General features: G+C 39.6%; 1 long non-coding RNA gene across 1 annotated transcript; it reads left to right on the forward strand.

Moving 5' to 3' along the window:
• Positions 1–9,239: 9,239 nt before the first annotated feature.
• LOC144992015 (uncharacterized) lies at positions 9,240–17,975 on the forward strand. Its single transcript, XR_013655722.1, has 4 exons — positions 9,240–10,059; positions 10,524–10,712; positions 13,608–14,081; positions 15,267–17,975. It is a non-coding gene; the product is annotated as an uncharacterized LOC144992015 (long non-coding RNA).
• The last annotated feature ends 916 nt before the right edge of the window (positions 17,976–18,891 follow it).

Raw genomic sequence — 18,891 nt, forward strand, 5'->3', positions numbered from 1 at the left:
TATAGGTGCAAACGTGTCTGATTAAGAGACATTATACTGTCATTTATATGTGGATGAGGATGAATAAATATGGAAGTGCATCTTCTCTCACTTTTTAATTTCTTATATTCCCCTAAAATCATAACTAATCATCCTAGGTTTGAGACATCTATGTACACATTTCTTTGGTTTGCCTAATTTAGTATTTTTGTGTCATGATTGCTGAAATAAACCAATTCCAATTTCAATCTTTATGTTGTTTTGCAACAAATTCTATAAGTCTGTAAAAACATACCACATCACTGCTGCAAATAAGAGGTCATCTAACAAAAAAGAGAACTCATATATTTGAAAGCATTTTATAGACTTTCATTTTTTTTACCTGCTACAAACGGCCCTGCCTCACAAAACCATTCATTGCATTTGATTGCTCACACACGTCTCTGGTTTCATGTGGATGACAACAGCATGTTGTTAGGGGCAGCCATTGAGTTTCAATCAGGAGCTGGATTTGTCATGCAGCATCCCAGTAATTAACTGATTGATAATTTCTGGGTTGCTTCCCCTTAATTATGGGGCTGATTGTAAATGAAAATGGTGATCTAGTTAATTGGAAGCGACCCACACAGCACAGGACACCTCATCCGGATTTCTGCCATGTCTGGTTCCGCCCATGCTCTGCTGTGTGGCTGATATTGAAATTATACAGACGCACACAAGCAGAAAAAAAAATGTCTTGACCCATTTCTCTTTGTTTGCTATTATCTCAAGGATATGCAAACAATTGTATATAATGTTAACATTTTTAATTTTCTTAACTCACTTTACTAATTTAGGGATTAATTTAAGTTCATGCACAGCATTTAAAGCAGTGCAGGAGATGAACATGGAGGAAAGAATTCCACATCTCCATGCAGTAAATTAAGTGATTTGTGGGAAAAACATCCAGAGGAGTCACCTGTCTGTCACAGCACACAGCCTTAACAAGAAAGCTCACTGTTCGGTGTCATTTTTAAGGTTGGAATTTGGCTACTAGACAAACATAAACAAGTTAACTGTACACATATACGCAGAACTCTTACTTTCAATGCACGTTTTGTGCCTGTCCTAGACCGAGCACCATTACAAAATTACTTATGAATTTCTCTCACACATGCATTTTTGTTAATTCTTATGATTCATTGTAAAAAAGACTAAAAATAAATTCTGTTTGGATTGAAGTATTTCTGCAAATCAAAGACTTACAAAATTCATGCACAAAATAATCACAGAAACAAAGGCCAAATATTAAATCTTGCAACCATCGTTAAATCTGACCTTCTTTAGACTGTTTAAACTGCATTTTGAATAATGTATGTGCTACCGAGATATTTTAATAAAGCCCATCAACTGTCAACTTCTCAAATTTAGCAAATAAATATATTTTTTTACATTATGTATATATTTTATATTGGGTTTACTCTTTAAAATTGTAAAACTTTTTTGCCCAACATCAAAATGCCCTTACTTTATATCTTATTTATACTCTGTATGCAAAGGTAGATTTATTTGAGAAACAAAATGTGTAAAAAAACAGTTTTTTAAATGTCAACCTAAAGAAAAATATGCATTTAGCCACTTCTTTAAAATCAAAACACGCTTTTTATTTAATTTTTTTAAAAATATTAATAAATTAAATTTAGTTTTTGTTTGAAGTCATTCTCATTTCATCTTTTTTCTAACCGGTTAAAGGTTCAGCTTGATGAGCTGAGGCATTGGTGCTTTTGAAAGGCAGAAGTTTCTGCACATATACTAGTAGACATTTTCAAACAGTTGGAATCAAAGCCTTTATTGCAGACAATACTCCCAACTGATGAGGACGACATTTTTCTCTCATTATAGCTGTCTGACGGAGAACAAGGTGAGTCAAACCTCTCGTTATTTATGTCCTGGATTGTGACTCAAACGGCAAAATAAAGTGAGAAGTGAGACAATTTCAAAACTATCATGGAATGCAATCTATGGAGTATTTCTCCTCTTTAAACTGACGAGAAGTTGCACCGTAACACTGTTTAATAGTGCTGTTAATAGAAATATCAGTCCCAGAATTTGTTCATTTCTTGCTTTTTTAATATAAAATGCTTTATAGCGATCTGATCTTTGGTAATGGATTGCTAAGCTTTATTTTGTATAAGGTTCGGAAATCTTCTCATCTTAAGATGCTGCAAAGGTTTACCGAAAAACACTTTTGATTAGTGCTGCAGGGGAAAAAAAGACTTGAACAGTGTACAGCACAAAAAAGATCGCAATTTCATTTTTAAGCCCAGGATGAAGTCACGCCGGAGTTTTGTTTACAGTATCATCAATATGCTTTAGCAATGACTGCACATCGGCAAAATGCTCACATCATGTTAAGCAATGACTGCATTTTTCGCATTTCAAAATTGAAAAATCATCTCCAAGAAATGACGGAACAAGAAAGGTTTATGAATTCTCATTCTGAAATGCTGAGTTGGTAAAGGTGAAGGTGAGAGAAGTGTGCATGTTACAAAGATCAAACTTGAATCCTTGGCCAAGAAATATTTGAATTTTAAGAAAATGTGACATTGAAAAGGCTTAGAGCACTCACAGAAAACCCAGTCTCCTTGAATAACTGCCTTAAAAATATGTATAACAGTGCTGCTGCTGTATTATGAGGAAACAAGGAGCCCTGCACCCCCATTACCCACAACACCATATCCAAACTATTCTCTCTCAACTTTAGGTTTTGGAACATCACAAACATCAATTTCTGCATCGTTCTCCAGAAAATATAGCCGCAGACTTGATGCGTCTTTTGTTTTCAAAATGTCAATACTTGCAGAGTAATCAATGAACCCCACTTTTGTAGCCACATTCAAAACATACCATTATTTACATAGTTCTACATGTTAGAACATTCTCTTTTAAAACATTAATGGAATGCTCTTTGAACGATAGAAGGCAGCTAAAATAAAACAAACAAAATCACTTCAGTTTTTCTATTCCCAGCATGAATCTGCCCTCACATCAGGTCCCAGTCAACACGCTCCTCTTTCAGCATTTGCAGAATCAACAGTAAATTATATATGGGGAAGCAATACTCTACATAAGCTATTAAAACATAAAAACATGCGGTCTAACCTGCAGGTCAGGCTGCAATAACAGAATCCACCATCACAACTCTCCTCATCATGTCAACTGATATAATAAGGGTCTCGGCTGAGGCCATGACACCAACATATTCTGATGGTGTAGCACAACAAAAGCGAGGCCACTGAGCGTCACTGTCAAGTGGCAAAGAATAGAAATACAGTCCTTGAATAGCCATGCAGGCAAATCCAGCAGCACAGTGCCCTCAGACAATAGGTGTGTTGCTAATCCCTCTTCATGGGGTCTGCATCCCCCGTCATGCACAGTGGTGAACCATACTGAGATGCTGTGTTAGCGAGTGACATGTCGACAAAGGCGGCGTCCCAGGACACCGTTGGGCCTGCGTGCTCTGCACTGCTGTGCGTGGAATCTGCATTGGGGGAAATAAAAGAGATGAGCAAAGTGTTAAACAATAAGCTGCCTGGGTGCGGAGACCCCCGTCAAGGCACGGTGTGGCCACCCATCAAAACCCATGAGCCCCGCGTCCAGTGCTGGAAGACAGTTTAACTCGCACCCACCTCCTGCTCCTTCAACGCCCCTATCAGCCTCAACTCTGTCTTCAGCCGGATGGACCTGCTATTCTGTCCTCTGCTTTGCTCCGGTGGATCTGACAGCTGTTACTGAGAAAGGTTATTCACTCAGAGCATCTCCCCATACACGCACCATGACCCGCTAGCCCCGCTTGTCTAGCCAACCAGCTCTTATGCTCCACGACCAACAGACAAGGTGGAGAAAAAGGAACTGACACTGTCACTCGTCCGCCACTTGCATTTCACGCAACATATGCACCTGATGACGCCTCTTTTTCGCCACTGAATAACTGAGCAGATTCAAATACAGTTTGCACTTTTCTTTGTACACCTTCTACAAAAGTGGGTAGAAAATAGGTTAAAATCTATAAACATGGAAAGGCAAACAGATATTACAGATTAAGCAGGATTAGTGCTATAATTATAAAAACAAACAAAAAACTAAGATAGTCATTAAAAGACTCCCCTTTGTTAAGGAGAATCAATATGTTAAATGCAAAAAATCAATTGACAACCTTAATAGACTTCATTAGCAATACAGTTTTAAAAGCTAATTTACCTAGATCACTCATCTCACTGACCTAGATCTCCTCGTATAAATAAGTTAACAAGACCAAACTTCCCACCACAAAAATTAGGGCAAACATTATTTATTTTTCTGCTTATCTTTTTTGCCCAAAATAATGCAAACAGGCTCTTGTTTTTTGTGCATAAGAATTGGTTAACATAAGAACTTAAATCCCTATTCCACTGAAAGGTGTTAGTTTTGGTGTGTTTTTAACATTTTTCTCATAATGGAGGACATATGTAAAGAAAATTAATTAAAAATGGCATTTCTGAGTATTTCTTTGTTCAAATCATTGTGAATAAGGAGGAGACCCAAAAATACCAGCTATTAGCTATTATGGCAAGCTACAAGCTCCCTGCCCCGCACCATTCTGATGCATCCACTTGTAGACAACTAGATCCATGTACGTCTTTGAATTTGTTTGTCTGAACTGGCGTCTGGCTGAAAACTGTACGGTTGCTCCAATATTGCTAGCATGCTATCAGATGGATGATGGGAAAGAGGAGAGCTTACTCTGTGACAACAGTCCCGCCTACAACCCATAGGCTAATTTCAACTGAACTACTGCCGCTCTGCAGAAACTATCTCCTAAAACAAAACGACACAAGTTTTTTAAGTGTAGGCTAAAAACCACATAATCATAATTAAAAGACCACCGGGAACACTTTGAAAATAGATCCAAAGATGATTGGAGTGGGACTTTGATGCCTCGTCCGTGCAAAGTGGATTTCTTCCACACTACCAATGATCTAGCCTTTAAGGGGTTCTAAACTGTCTGGCATTGAGTTTCTTATTTACAGATATGCACTATAGTGTTTCTAACAGAATGAGGTATAGGCTACAGTTTGCTAATTGGAAAATAATGAGTGAAACATTCATTAGAAGTCATCTGTCAAAGTGTTTTTTTAACCTTGAAACTAAATAACAAAGGCAAAAGAGATATTGCAATTTTATTAAATAAAGCACTGCAAGTGAATTACCTGGATTTACCTAAATTCCTTAATGAAGATATAATTGCTTTGAGTGATACCCATCATTGCTTTAAAATGACTGTTAATTATGTTGTGGATCTGTTCACTGAGTGTCAACATCAACACAGATGTTGTGCTTCAGTCTTTTGATTATAAAACTGTGAAAAAAGATCTGGTGATTATATCACGCGCATCCAATCGGGCATTTCTACTGTATCATTTCGCAAGAAATATTAGCCGGTAAAAATCTACTTTTCTCCCATCCATAAGCTCTGTTGGAGAAAAACATGTTTCCTGTGGCATGTGATGTAAGTAATGACCATTTTCCACGTGGTGGTAAATGGTAAATGGCGTATACTTATATAGCGCCTTTCTTCCTACAAGGACAAAGCGCTTTACAGTCACAGACCCATTCACCCAGTCACACACACATTCACTCACACATTCACACACTGATGTGCATGTTTTTCCTCAGTCACTGGAGGTATTGTGTGCTAGCAGGGCATGCACTACAAACATCAAACATGGGCATAACCATATTTGTTCAATGCACTCAAGTCATCCCAACCCATGCATATCCAGTTGCAGCAGTCAACACAAATGTAGAGCTGCTGACTAACTCAAAGTCATCAGTGTTCTGGCTTTTTTTTCCCACAGTCGTCCGTATCATTCTCAGCGCTTTGAACTTCATAATGATGTACTGCAGAAATGCTTCATTTTTAAATTCAGTTGTCTTTGACTCGAGCATCCAGGTGGGTATTGGCGCACCTGAAAGAAGCGACGAATGTCTGTGCACGGCACAGTGCTGGCGACACAAGTACACACATTACCTCTCAGGTGGCAAGCCAGTCGCAAACAGCTAGCTTTTCTTCCATCCCTGATGGCAAACTTGTACTGTCAGTTTACCTTGCCCCAGGACATCTATGAGTTAGCCTATCGGTCTTTTTCCCTCTGTAGCCCTGTAACCCAAAGTCAAGTCGACCTGTTTATCTGCTAATTGACTCTCAAAGGAGTCGAAGATTGACAGTTTCACTTCCGCGTAACTGAAGTTCTTTTTAACCAAGCAAACTCTGTACACCATCACAGCTTAATAATACATTGTAGAGGACTTGCTTTATTAATAAGCACCACTTCACCTTGCTTTTTAGTCAAATAAGCTGAGAGAAGTCTTTGCACATCACATCCTCTTGAGGAGACAACTTTCTCCACTGTCAGTTTTCAGTTCTGCCTCACTCTTAGGATCAAAAGAAGATGGAGTTTTGGACAAGTAGAAAGAAGCGTCCCGTCTTGTCAAAACCGAGCGAGTCGGAGGTTTCATTTGTTTCACTTGCTTCGAGTGGAAACACAATTACACAAGTCCACGCTGCCAACAGCTGACAGGAACTTATATTGTGCATTTAGCTTATTATGCATTGACAGAAGGGAAAACAGAGTGGACTTGCCATAACTTTAAACAGAAAACACGAGATTGATTGAGACTAATTGACAGCATGAGAAAGTGCGTGTGTGGCGCGGAAATCAGAGTGATGCATTTAATTTTTCCTCGCCTGCCATTTACTTGTCATCACCTGACAAGAAGCAGCTTTTTCTCTTGGCAATACATGCTGTGCATCTGACACCTTTCCGAAAGCTCAAGCCGCCTTATGTGACGGCAGCGAATGGGGCGAAAGGGCAGTGGGTGGGCACGCTCACCAAGATGGCCCTCGTCCCGATCTGTCGGAGAGTATCTCGTAGGTCCCAACTGGCATGTTGGCGCTTTGTCAAACACCACTTGCAGTGATGCCACAAAGGCCACCTTTGCGAGACTTTAGCCAGCTGGGTGCCATCACAAAGCCTCACATCTCAACCAAGCAGACTGCGACTTTTTAAAACACCAACAGGGGGAGGGATATTAAAACAGCTGCAAAGCTACACGATCAACAAGGATATTGAAAAATAGTTGCATTAGAGGGTCCGCTGTGAACTGGGTAAACAAATTACCTTAAATTTACCAATAAAACACATGGATGTCAAGATGGGAAAAGAAAGCTGGTTTAATTAAAGTGTTAATGAATTACAAGAGTGAATCCCCTCTCTTTTTAAATACATTTTCCATATCCCTGTAGACGTTACCATTTTCCTAAGTGACCCAGGTTGTTTTCCAAGCTTGCAGCACAACTGACAAGTTTGGTTTGTTCAGTACTTCATCAAAGCCCAAACTCTCTTCTGTCACAACTTTTATTTTCAGTGGAAGATACTCCCACTGAATAAATAAGGCAGCTTGCCTGCTTTTTATGTTGTCCGTTTATTCTCAGAATGTGGTGAACATGGGTCTTCATAACAGGACCCATCAGCTGCATCAGAGTTGTCAATAACGAAGAGACATCTTCCAGGTTTCCAGGAGGCTTTGTTAATGCTCCTGGCCACTTTGATTGAACTCTGTTTTGCTTCAAGCATGCACACTAAAAGAAGACTCACCTGATGAGAAAAAAGGTTGTCTGTGACCCCGAGAATCTGATTTCCACTCTCTTGCATCCGTCTCCTTAAGCCATCACTTATTGAAGGTATCCTTCTTGCTGCCCAAAGCACTTCAGCTCATTATACACTAACGATCTGCTCACTGTTTCAAAGAGTTCTCTTTGATCACATGAGTACTGAGACAAACTTCTTTTCATAGAAGTTGAAGTGAATAAAAATGACTTTAACTGATGTCTAAGAGCCAGTTCTTATTGCCAGAGCAAGGTTTTTTTTTTTAAACAAGATTTTAGACTTCCTCCTAAGTGATATCCTGAGAGATAGCGTAATTTGCTTAATTTATCTCATAAATATCTATTTAAAGCTACAGGTGTCAGCCTGACCTTACCTTTTGTCGCTCGCTCCACTACAGTTAGTTATCACAATGGTGCAAAGAAAAATCTTCTCTTTGCACTTATGCATGCAGCTCTGTGCATCTGCACGAGTGTGCGTGTCAAATGTATGGAGGTGTGAGTGTCTGTTGGTAGGGGAGGGATAATCTCATTCTCCTTTTCAATCTGGTAATTAACTTGACAGCATGACAAATGGACACGATCAGCTGTCTGCCCCCATAAGACACAAATATGCCATATTACATGCTTCAAAGTGGGATCCACTCACGAAAAAACAAAAAACAAAAACACATTAGAGATTAGCTGCTCAAAAATTTAAGTTTAGTTTTGTCGAAGAGCTTTCAGTTTGTTTATAAGGCCAGCACACCAGAGACCCAACAAATGCCGATATCAGTCGCATGTTGATGGATCCAGTTGGTGCTTGTTTATTTGATGGCAATTACCTCTTATTTGTACAGAAAGGCGCTCTCTGCTTGCCTCCTGTTAGGCCTGATTTCAGAGAGGAGACGACACGGCGGAAGAAACCCTGCTGAACACCAGTGTTGTCTTTGCTCATCTGTCCTCCTCTTTGCTCTCTCACACTTACATCCAAAAATTCATGGTTTGGTTGAGAGCTTTCCATGTCCGGACACCAAAATTGCTCATGTGGCTTAAAATACTGCAAACCTCATGGCCTCACATATTACTGAAGTCTGATCTAAACAGCTACCCATGAAAACAAGAGATCTAAAAGCATGGGCTGACCTGAAACAACTTTTCTAAATGAACCGTCATTTCATATCAGGGCATCCAGCAGGTCTCTGGGACTTTTTGTGTCACCAATTTGGGCTTTCACAATAAAGCATGCATGAAACAGCACATAGTCAGGCACACACTATAATATTGCAACAGAGACAGCCTCTTGTGATAATGGAAGGGAGCAGATATTGTCTTAAAATATATACTTTGAGAAGCTTTGGAATAAAATACCCCCCAAAAAATCCCATCCTGGCAAAACAAGCAGTTGCACTCAGTTACTGATATTTACACAGTACAAAATAATAACAATGCTAATGTCAATAGAAACACAATAATGTCTCAATCTGATTACAGAGACTGTGTGTGTATGGCGAGTACAAAATTAAATTTGAAATTTGAGAACTTGCCTCTGTCTGTGATGTATTACAGTGGGGGGCTGGGTGGTGGTGGAGGGGGGGCTGGTGGGGAAGCGGAGGCTGAGCTGGAATCTAATAAACCCGCCAAAAAATTTTAAATGCATATTGGCCAGAGATAAGGTGGAGACTGTCCTTTTTTTTTTTTTTCTAAAGTAATTATGAGATTTTATTCATTTCTGTCATTAGTCAAACTGACAGCTGGTCCCTGCAGGCTGGACTTGTCCCATTCTCCTCCCCTGCTCACCTATCTGGGAAGGAATCCCGTAATGAATGTTTACAACACACAGAGTAACAGAGTAAATATTGGATTCATCAATTACAGGGGGTGAGGGAACTGGCAATCAAATCCCATGATTATTGTTACCTTGGAAAGCAACATGAGCCCTGACAGTGACTGGTCGGCATGCGTGAGGACCGCACACTCATACATGCATGCACGGACGCACACGCAACAACGCGCGCACACCCGCGCCCTCTCACCTTGTCACTATTGTTGCTGTGCCACCTACACTAGATAGCAGAGAAAGGAGCTTGTTACCATTGTGTTGTGGAAAAAATAGAACAAACTGGGAGGAAAATGGGAGGCAGAAAACAAGAGAAAGGGAGGGGGGGGGGAAGGCTTTACATGACACCGTTTTCATTAAGGACAGCTGCTCTCAAAGCAAAGGTCAGGAAAGATTTATAGGATTTAACTTTCCAACAAAAAGTATAAATATTTATGACCTCTCTGCGCCTGCATCAGGCAGTGATTATTTTCAAAATAAATGGCAAGCGGGGGGCTTTGTTCCCCCGTCGATGGCAGTTCACTCCTTTGTTGTAAAACTTAATCAACAAGCAGAAGAAGAAAACAAAAAAACGCCGGTAAGCACGCATCCGCGTTTCCCTGCTACACAATCATCTGAAGATTTCATTTGTGTGGCGCACAACACATGTAGGCACGGTGACTTCCACCCTTTGTCTTTAACTTTGTGCTGATGGCTGCTCCTGCAGTGTTATGACAACACTTCTCTCCAGCTAATCAACATTTTGTACAGCAGGAGCCACGGCTCTGAGACAGTAAAATGACACCATCTCAAAACGCCCTCATTACCGCAAAGGATTGCTGATGGGGCTTTGAAACCAGTCATTTGTTCAGACTAGGTAGTTATTGTTGTACAGGCATACTGCTGTCTCTGTAGCTTTTTCTGCTTGTTCAATTAAAATATTCCAACATGAGCAAAACCTGCAGGTGCTTACCGACTCTGATAGCGGGGCTATTTGTACTTTTATGTTTTGTTTTTGGGTATTTTTCCTGAATCCCTAAATATAATGGATCTGTCTTGCAGATTGCATTTTGCGGGGTGACTGCCCCCCAACACCGTTTTGGCCTCGCCACATAGCTGGAGGGTGGGAGAAAGAACCGGCGACGGCAGTGGGTTTGCCTCGCCGGCGTTCTCCATGGACGCAGCCTTGATCTGCAGCTGCTGCTCCACTCGGCAAACAGCTGAGCAGAGGAAAGGGGGGGTCATTAACATGTAATTACACGCTAACCAAGAAATTCTCACACTTGCAGACACCCTGGTCACATTCAAACTTGTCTTCCATGAGGGACCAATCTACCGACACCTGTTCCCAACTGCACCTGTACTGTGCGGCTAGGGTGAAAAAGAAGAAAATAATCCAATCAAGATTACAACAAAGTTTTAAAAAGGAAAAAATAAAAAATTGTAGGGGCCAAAAACAGAAAAGTTTGCTAATCTAGGAACACACCGTCTCTCCCACACTCGCTCACAGCCATGCTTAGCAAGCTAATAAATTGCAGTAACACACCCTTTGGCAGCGGCACAACCCACCACAACCACATCCCCTCGCCCACAACCAATGTAATTCCTAATTTAGCTAGGCTTAACAGCCAGAACCCCCCACCACTGAATGCACTGTATACTTTCATTGCAGAAAGGAGACTTCCAACATTTTGGAAGAGCCAGATCTGGATTTCATATGAAAGTTTTGCACTTTTGGAAAAGAAGGAAAGAAAGGGGCTTAGGGGTGTCACATGTAGGAACACTCAAGTATCGCCTGTTTCAAGGTAATGGAGCGCACACTTAAGTCTGAACTTTTGAACATTGATGTGCTTGGCTTTCCGGTCTTCCCAAAATGACCACAGTAAGACCAGACCACAATTACAGCGAATGCATTCACTCCCTGTGTATTTCAGGACTGATCTCACAGTGGGGATAAAATGTTCAACAGGTGTTATAGTTCAATCTTGTTTGTCAAATTTCCTTAAAATATAAATACTTTAGTGGGCCTTGTGGTCCTCTAGCAATGATTTGTAAGGGTTTAATAATGAATAAAAATCCTTTCAGCTTTGTCCCCTATGACTCTGGCAAAGCCACAAGGTTAAAGGAAAATGTTAGAACTTTAAAAAAGCAGACCCGAGAATTCTATCCAAAATGTTGGTTTTCAATGAAGTTTAATTTAATTTAAGTGCTTTGTATTTATAAACTGTTCTTCCCATATTTTTATTTAGCTTGAAACAAAAAAGGTGCGTACATAGATAATATAATAATACTTTTTTATGAAAATTGTACAATATTAAAACACATAATTATTTAAATTTTGTCTTATTTTAAGACTTATTTTGATTAACATGCAGATTTTTTGTGTGTGAAACACATTTAGTCTTGTTTCTAATCTCAATTTTTTTTCCTGTTGATTAATAACAGAACTTTCAGAAGTCAGAGGCTATCTTGCATGGATCAGGACGTAATTAATGACCATCAAGTAAAAAAAAAGAAAGAACGTAATTGAAGCCATAAAAAACAGGAAAACAATAAAAGCCATGTCAATTTAACTAAGCAAATTAAATCTCATAAAGCAAACAATAATGCAGAAAAGAAAGCCTATGTCACAAGTGAAAAAACTCTCCACTCTTGCTCTGATTTGCATCTTCGTACCATGTCTATAGTGTGTTCGTTACAGCATTTCCTGAGATATGCAGATCTGACTAATTGATGTTCATTAATAAACTGAACACTGTGAAACACTCTGCATAAAAACAAGACTGCTTACTTTTTTGTTGCTGAAGAAAAGAGAGTTATGATATTATTTTAGAATTTAAGCTTGAAAAAATGTAATTTCCTTTATTAATATTCGAACATTAGATCGACAGAGAATAAGGAATAAAAGTTTTATAACATAAAATGCAAAAATAAGAGCATTCTTTAGAGGGGGGAGGGCATAACAGTACATAAAAAAATCTCTTATTTGCAATCCTAAAAATAAATAAAAAAATAGAAAAGATAAATAAATATGGCAGAGCTTCATGATGGGAAGGATGACAAAGATTTGTCAGGGAGCGAGCCACAGCTAATAACAAGGTGATATAGTGAAGGAAGCTAATGAGCAACTAGAAACAGCTGCGGTGATTAAAACAGGAAGCAGGTGTGAACAATTAACAGGAGAAACTTCAACACAGAGGGCAGAGCAAAACAGAACACGAGGTCAAGAATCACATGAACTAAATGTGGAAACCTGTTTAAACGTTACAGAAACAAGTCAAATACCAAACTAACACACATTCAAATGGATTTTTTAAAGAAAATATTTAAAAAAAGCTTTATTTAACTGTGTGCAGTTTCATTTACATACATGTTAGAGTCAGCAGTTCCTGGTCGTACTCTCACTTCCAGAGTTTGCACCTTGAGGTAACACATCCGCATTTCAAACGCTTTTTACAATTACACTTTAAAAATTTGGTTTTATTGGTTGTGAAATCCAGCCAATAAAGGTATAATCCAACAAGCTGCTTTTTCTATGTTTTTCAGTCTTTAATTCAACTTGTGAGTATATTTAGATCCACTGATGTCTGTCTAAGACAGCACCAGCAACAAAAACCGTGTACAAGCATGCGGCCATAACTAGCAATAATATTAGAGCAAAAAAAAAACAAGTAAACACATCTGCTTTAGATGCCAAACATGGCAGCCAGTAAATAAGTGTCCTAAAGTCCAAACTTCGTGTTCACATTTTATAATATTTTATTTACCATGGTACACTGCAGTATTTTAGTAGACATACTTGCTCTATTTCTAAATATTATTTAAGATTTTACATATACAACTAAAAATTCCAATATGAAAAGATAACAATCAAAATGTCTTTAAAGAAAGTTTTTAAAATCCCACTCCAATCATCTTTTGATCTATTTTCAGAGCTTCCGTAGTGGTCCTTTATTTATGATTCTGCATTTTTTAGCCAAAATTTGAAAAACACTTGTATCGATTTCCAGGGCCATCGATTCTGCAGATTGGCAGGAGTCCATTAGAACTTTGCCTCGGAGTTGTGGGCGAGACTGTTGCTGTGAAATAATCCTTCCCTCATTTCCCATGATCTCCTTGTTTACACTCTCTCCTGCTATCTTACAGCCCTTTACAACCCCAACCCAACATTGGCGGCGCAACAAAGATGGCGAGCAATATCAAGAGTTCTCCAGCTGTACAGTTTTGAGCCAGATGCCAAATCAGACGAGGAAAACAAAGACGTATATGGATCTAGTCGTCTACAAGTGCATGCAGCAGAATGGAGAAGGAATCTTCTGGCCTACTGACTGTAGCAGCTGTGTCATGGCTACATCCTTTTTGACAGTATTTTTTTGTCTGCTCCTGATTCAACACGATTTGAATAAACAAATACTCAGTAATGCAATTTTAAACTTAATTTTCTTTATGCCCTCCATCATGAGAAAAATGTGACAAGAACATGTAAAAAAAACATCAAAAACATGATTTTTATTGCAGTGGGTGTTTTAAAAATAGATACACTTTTTCTGATCAAACTACAGTTAAATACAAAGCAGAGTTCTGGGCTGACACTGACTGCTCGCGGTATCAATCCCTCAGGTCCAGTGACGTGCTGTGAGGTTAATGGCTGGTGAGGCACTGACGTCATCAGTCAGATTTACAAACATATGAACCATACTGAGTAACTTATTCACCATTTGATTGACAACAGTTAACGTGTTTTGTTTAAAATATCATTTCAACATGTTTTTTTTTCATATGCAAACTGCAGCATAGAAAAAAAGCACAAACCTTATTACCGTCTTACCTTTACTTGTAAATAAAGTCCATACGCCGCTCCTTCTGAAGAAAATGACTTGCCGCTTCCTATCACTTCTTCTAGTATTTTTTAGCGTCATAATCTAAGGGCTCACCGGCACCCCCTAACATGAGGCACTAGAATGTCTGGCCTCACCCGGCGGCGCTAAACCGGTGTTTAGCGCTCAGCACAAGAAACACGTCCCTCACATACAGTTATTTATAAAAACAAACACTGTACATCATATACATCTGCTAAATTATGTAAACTCAGCTCATATAGTACAAGTGATTGAACCGACATACAGAGAGACAGCAGTACCGTCTGACTGCATAGGTATTGCGCAATCCAAGGTGAGGCTCAGCGGGCTGGTGCCTCATCGCACGTCACTTAGTATCTGAACGGCAAATGCGGAAATTCAGCGATTTTGAAAAGAAAAAACACCCAAAAATGGTAAATTTAAATGGAAAATGACTGCAAAGCACAAATTACTGATTAAATATAATAATTAAATTAATTTTTTTGGGCTGCACGGTGGCGCAGTGGTTAGCGCTCTTGCCTCACAGCAAGAAGGCCCTCGGTTCAAGTCCCGGCTGGGGGACATGTAAAAAAAAACACAACATCAATGGGGGACCTTTCTGTGTGGAGTTTGCATGTTCTCCCCGTGCATGCGTGGGTTCTCTCCGGAGTCTCCAGCTTCCTCCCACCGTCCAAAAAAATGCTACATAGGTTGATTGGCAACTCTAAATTGTCCATAGGTGTGAGTGTGAGAGTGAATGGATGTGTGATTGAGGATATTCCACCCTGCGACAGACTGGCAACCAGTCCAGGGTATCCCTTGCCTACGCCCAAGTGGCCGGGATAGGCTCCGGCAACCCCGTGACCCCGAAAGGGAATAAACGGTTAAGAAGATGAATGAATGAATTAATTTTTTCTCTTTTCTTCCCATAATGACCTGCCTCTCCTGACTGCACGTCACTGCTCAGGTTGTAGAACTGGTGAAACTGGTGATGTGCAGGACTTGCGAGAATGCAGGCTGTCTGATTTAGATTAATTTCTTCAGACTCCTCAGAGTCTCCAGTCTCTTACTCGCAGGATGGCTGTACATCTCTGTTTAGCCCACGTTAAGTGATTCTTCTGAAGGGAGCACTGTAACTACATTCCAAATGACATGAGGTGGTGCTGTTGTAATCTGAAAATAAAAGAGATTGGTCTAAATTTTTTGTATGACATTAATTAAGCCATGCCAACTAAAATGACAGAAGATTGATGACTTGTTTTAAGGTTAATTGGATCATATAAAAACTCAATTACAAGGTCAGACTTACACTTGTGTATATACATAATCATTTGGTCACTTCTTAACTCACAGTGGATGCACATGTTATCTGCACACATAGTAAGAAGAGATCCAGACCTCATGGGTACCATCCGGTGTAATTCATTTGTCATTAATTGCAGCCAGTGGGGACATATTTTTATGAATTAATTAGCCAACAGTGTTACAAAAACCAAGGAAAAGAAAGTCATTGGGTAAGGCATTTTTCCAGTTTTTTTGTTGCTGTTGTCATTGACAGGTTCATTATCATCTGCCTTTCAGGTGGTCTCAGATTAAAAGCCTATCTTACAGCACTTCTAGTAATGCAACACAAAAACCTCCCAAAATTTATATCATTGTGAGTTATGTCATAAGAGATGGCAGCATCAAACACAAAAAAGAAAAGAAACAGGGGATACTTTTAATTAGGGGTGTCACCAACGACTATTTTAGTAGTCAATTATTATTTTTTTCGATTAGTTAATTAGTTTGGCTATTGGCTATATTGTTCCTGATCCCTGCCCTAAATCATTGTCCAAACTTCCCAGCAAGCAAAAAATATTTTTATGAACATGGGTTTTACTTTTGCAATTAGTGAACAGTAAATAATCTTTCTTCCATAGGTTTGCAAAAGTGACTAAAAAAGAAAAGGTGGTAGCCAGTGCGCAGCACCCTAATCATCTCTTTAAATCCATCTTCTTCAACCATTGACAGAGGTCTCATTCCTTTTAGAAACACGTTAAGGATACAGCCATGTCTGGTGTGCTCTGGCTCCTCTTCTGTGTGCAGTCAATGGGGCAGACCAGAATTTCAGGCTTCTACGTCCAGAAAGCCTGTGATCGTGCGTCGCTACACAAGTTCTTAAGTCTGGTTGCAAGCTCTACGTACAAATCGGACTTTCAGTCATTGCGCTCTTACATTTCAGCCAGTTGAACATTATCACAGTGAATTGCAGCAACACAGCACTGTTACCCATCAGGGACTCGGATTTAGTAGTAACGTGTGGGAGGCGTCAGCTTCAAAACTCGGATGTACCAGCCGTTGTAAACATAGACACGCTAATAATTGTGGTTTGTGTCCGGTCGGATTAATATGACACTAAGACGGACATTACTAGGAATCACTCCTAATTTCTAACCGTCAGGCTGCATGAGAGGTGACACACCTATCACTTGAACAACACTAATGGGCCCCTTGCAAAGAATTTGGGGGGCTTGGAAAAATGAAATGAAAAATCTGTATGGCAAGCCTGCATCCTACTTTAGACTTACTTAACTTCAATGTTGTTTAAGTTTTCACTATGACATGCTGCCGGCAGCATGGCAGGAGAAAAACATTTGTATGAACATTCTCTCTTCACAGGCTCACCCAGCGATCTACATTCTTGATATTTTGTGCAGGGCAGCTGCGTGTCCTATAAAGGTTTGTCCATTTTTTAGCCTACACACACATAAGGGCAGTTTTGACTAAGATGTAATTTCTAACCATGCATTATGACAGATGTATAGGAAGCAGGAAAGGGAAGTGGCTACTACAAACAAAATTTATGTAGAAAATATTGAGAATTTGTGATGGTGTGCACTGTAAGATAATCAGTCTTATAAAAAGGACAACTTATCAGCAATTTTCATGACTTTCATGTACTTTTGAACCGCCCATGACTTCATGTTTAATTTGTAAAGTGATTTTAGCTAATTGTACTACGCCTTCTCCCAGACTGAATGTCCAAATGAATAAAGTTGTAATAAAATATTTCTGTCCGTCAGTTAAAAGGAACCGCTGCTACTTACAAATGACTTGTAGAGCAATTGAGCGTGCAGAGGTGGGTAGATTAAGTGAACTTGAAGTCTACGCACTGAAACGCTTCTTTTTCTGGCCTTCGTTTTCCATTTGAAATTAATTTGTCTGGGGCTTTTAGTTGGATTTGTAGCCGGCCTTACTCTGTTTTGCTTGGAAATGCAGCAGCTGCTGAATGTTTCCCAAAAGAGTGTCGTGTGACATTTTGTAGAAGTGAGGCTAACCAGAGACTGACTGTATCAAGAAAAATTAACAGCATTAGAGACTGTTTTGGTTAGAATTTGACACAATGTTAAGCACTCAGCATCGCCGTGTGTGGTTGCCTGAACAGAAGAAAAGGCCAAAAGTGGGATCATGTCCAAAGTTGGAGGTTTTTCATTTGTTAAAGCAGCATGCACTTAGCACCGTTGCTAATTTATCTTGTTAGTTTATTCTTTCAAAGAGAAGGCATTTTGAAAAAAAAAATGTTTCAGATGTTGGCCAAATCCCACATATCGCCTGAAGGCGGCCCAGATGAGCTTGGTAGCCTTCAGGTTGCGCAATCTTACATCCTAATCCATCTCTAGCGTGACAGCTTGCTTGATACATCAAATTGGTCAAAGGTTCAAAGACAGAAGTCCATTAACTTTGAGTTGGTGTGCAAAATGTAGGAATTTAAATGTCACTGACATTTTTTAGAAACAGTATTTTTCCAAATGAGCTGGCGGAAACTTAAAGTTTTGTAATTCAGGCATTATGGGAAAGTCATTAATGTGTTTCCTGACTAAAATAGAGCTGCACGATAAAACAAAATCCCAAAAGTTTTCAAAAAGATCAAACTTGAGTAGAAACTTGCAGCTCTGGAGGAGAAAAATAAAACAAAAAGATAGAGAGTCAAGCAAGTCATATGTGAAAGTTTCCATCTTCACCTCCCTTCAGTACAACCACTTGGGGCGATCGCCCGCTGAATTCACGCTCAGTCAACTTTGGATCGGCAGCCACGTCTGTCCTTTAAAAACCAGCATGCCGAACATGGCTATCAGTTTTCCTTCTGCTGCTGTCCATCAATGCCATACCGGATCAACAATGCAGAACCCTCTCCGTCTCTCTCCACGCGTTCTACACACAAGCATCATCAAGGGCAGGTTGTGAACTCAGGTGCAGTGTAGTCGACTTATTTATTTATTTGTGCAACAGACGGACAGATCAATAGGAGTATTCTGCTGCAAAATAAGGGCTGACTGTCAAGAGACACATTAGGGCCGATTCAGCTTGGTGCTTCTCAGCTGCCCCTTCTCACTCGAATTGGTGTAGGTGCACGGTTGATCATGCGAGAACACATTGAAGTCCACCTACAAAGACGTGCGCATATTAGAAGTAAAAAAAAAAAATCAATGTACTGTGCAAATAAAGATGTTTACTTCTATAGATTAGAATATATAACATTCAAAAGGCTGACAGGTTAAACCGTTTCCTCATTTTTTCTGTTGGTTACAGTTTTCAAATCAATTTGCCTT

This window comes from Oryzias latipes, chromosome 4 (assembly GCF_053564925.1).
Source record: "Oryzias latipes strain Hd-rR chromosome 4, Olatipes_Hd-rR_3.1".
Taxonomy (NCBI): Eukaryota; Metazoa; Chordata; class Actinopteri; order Beloniformes; family Adrianichthyidae; genus Oryzias; species Oryzias latipes.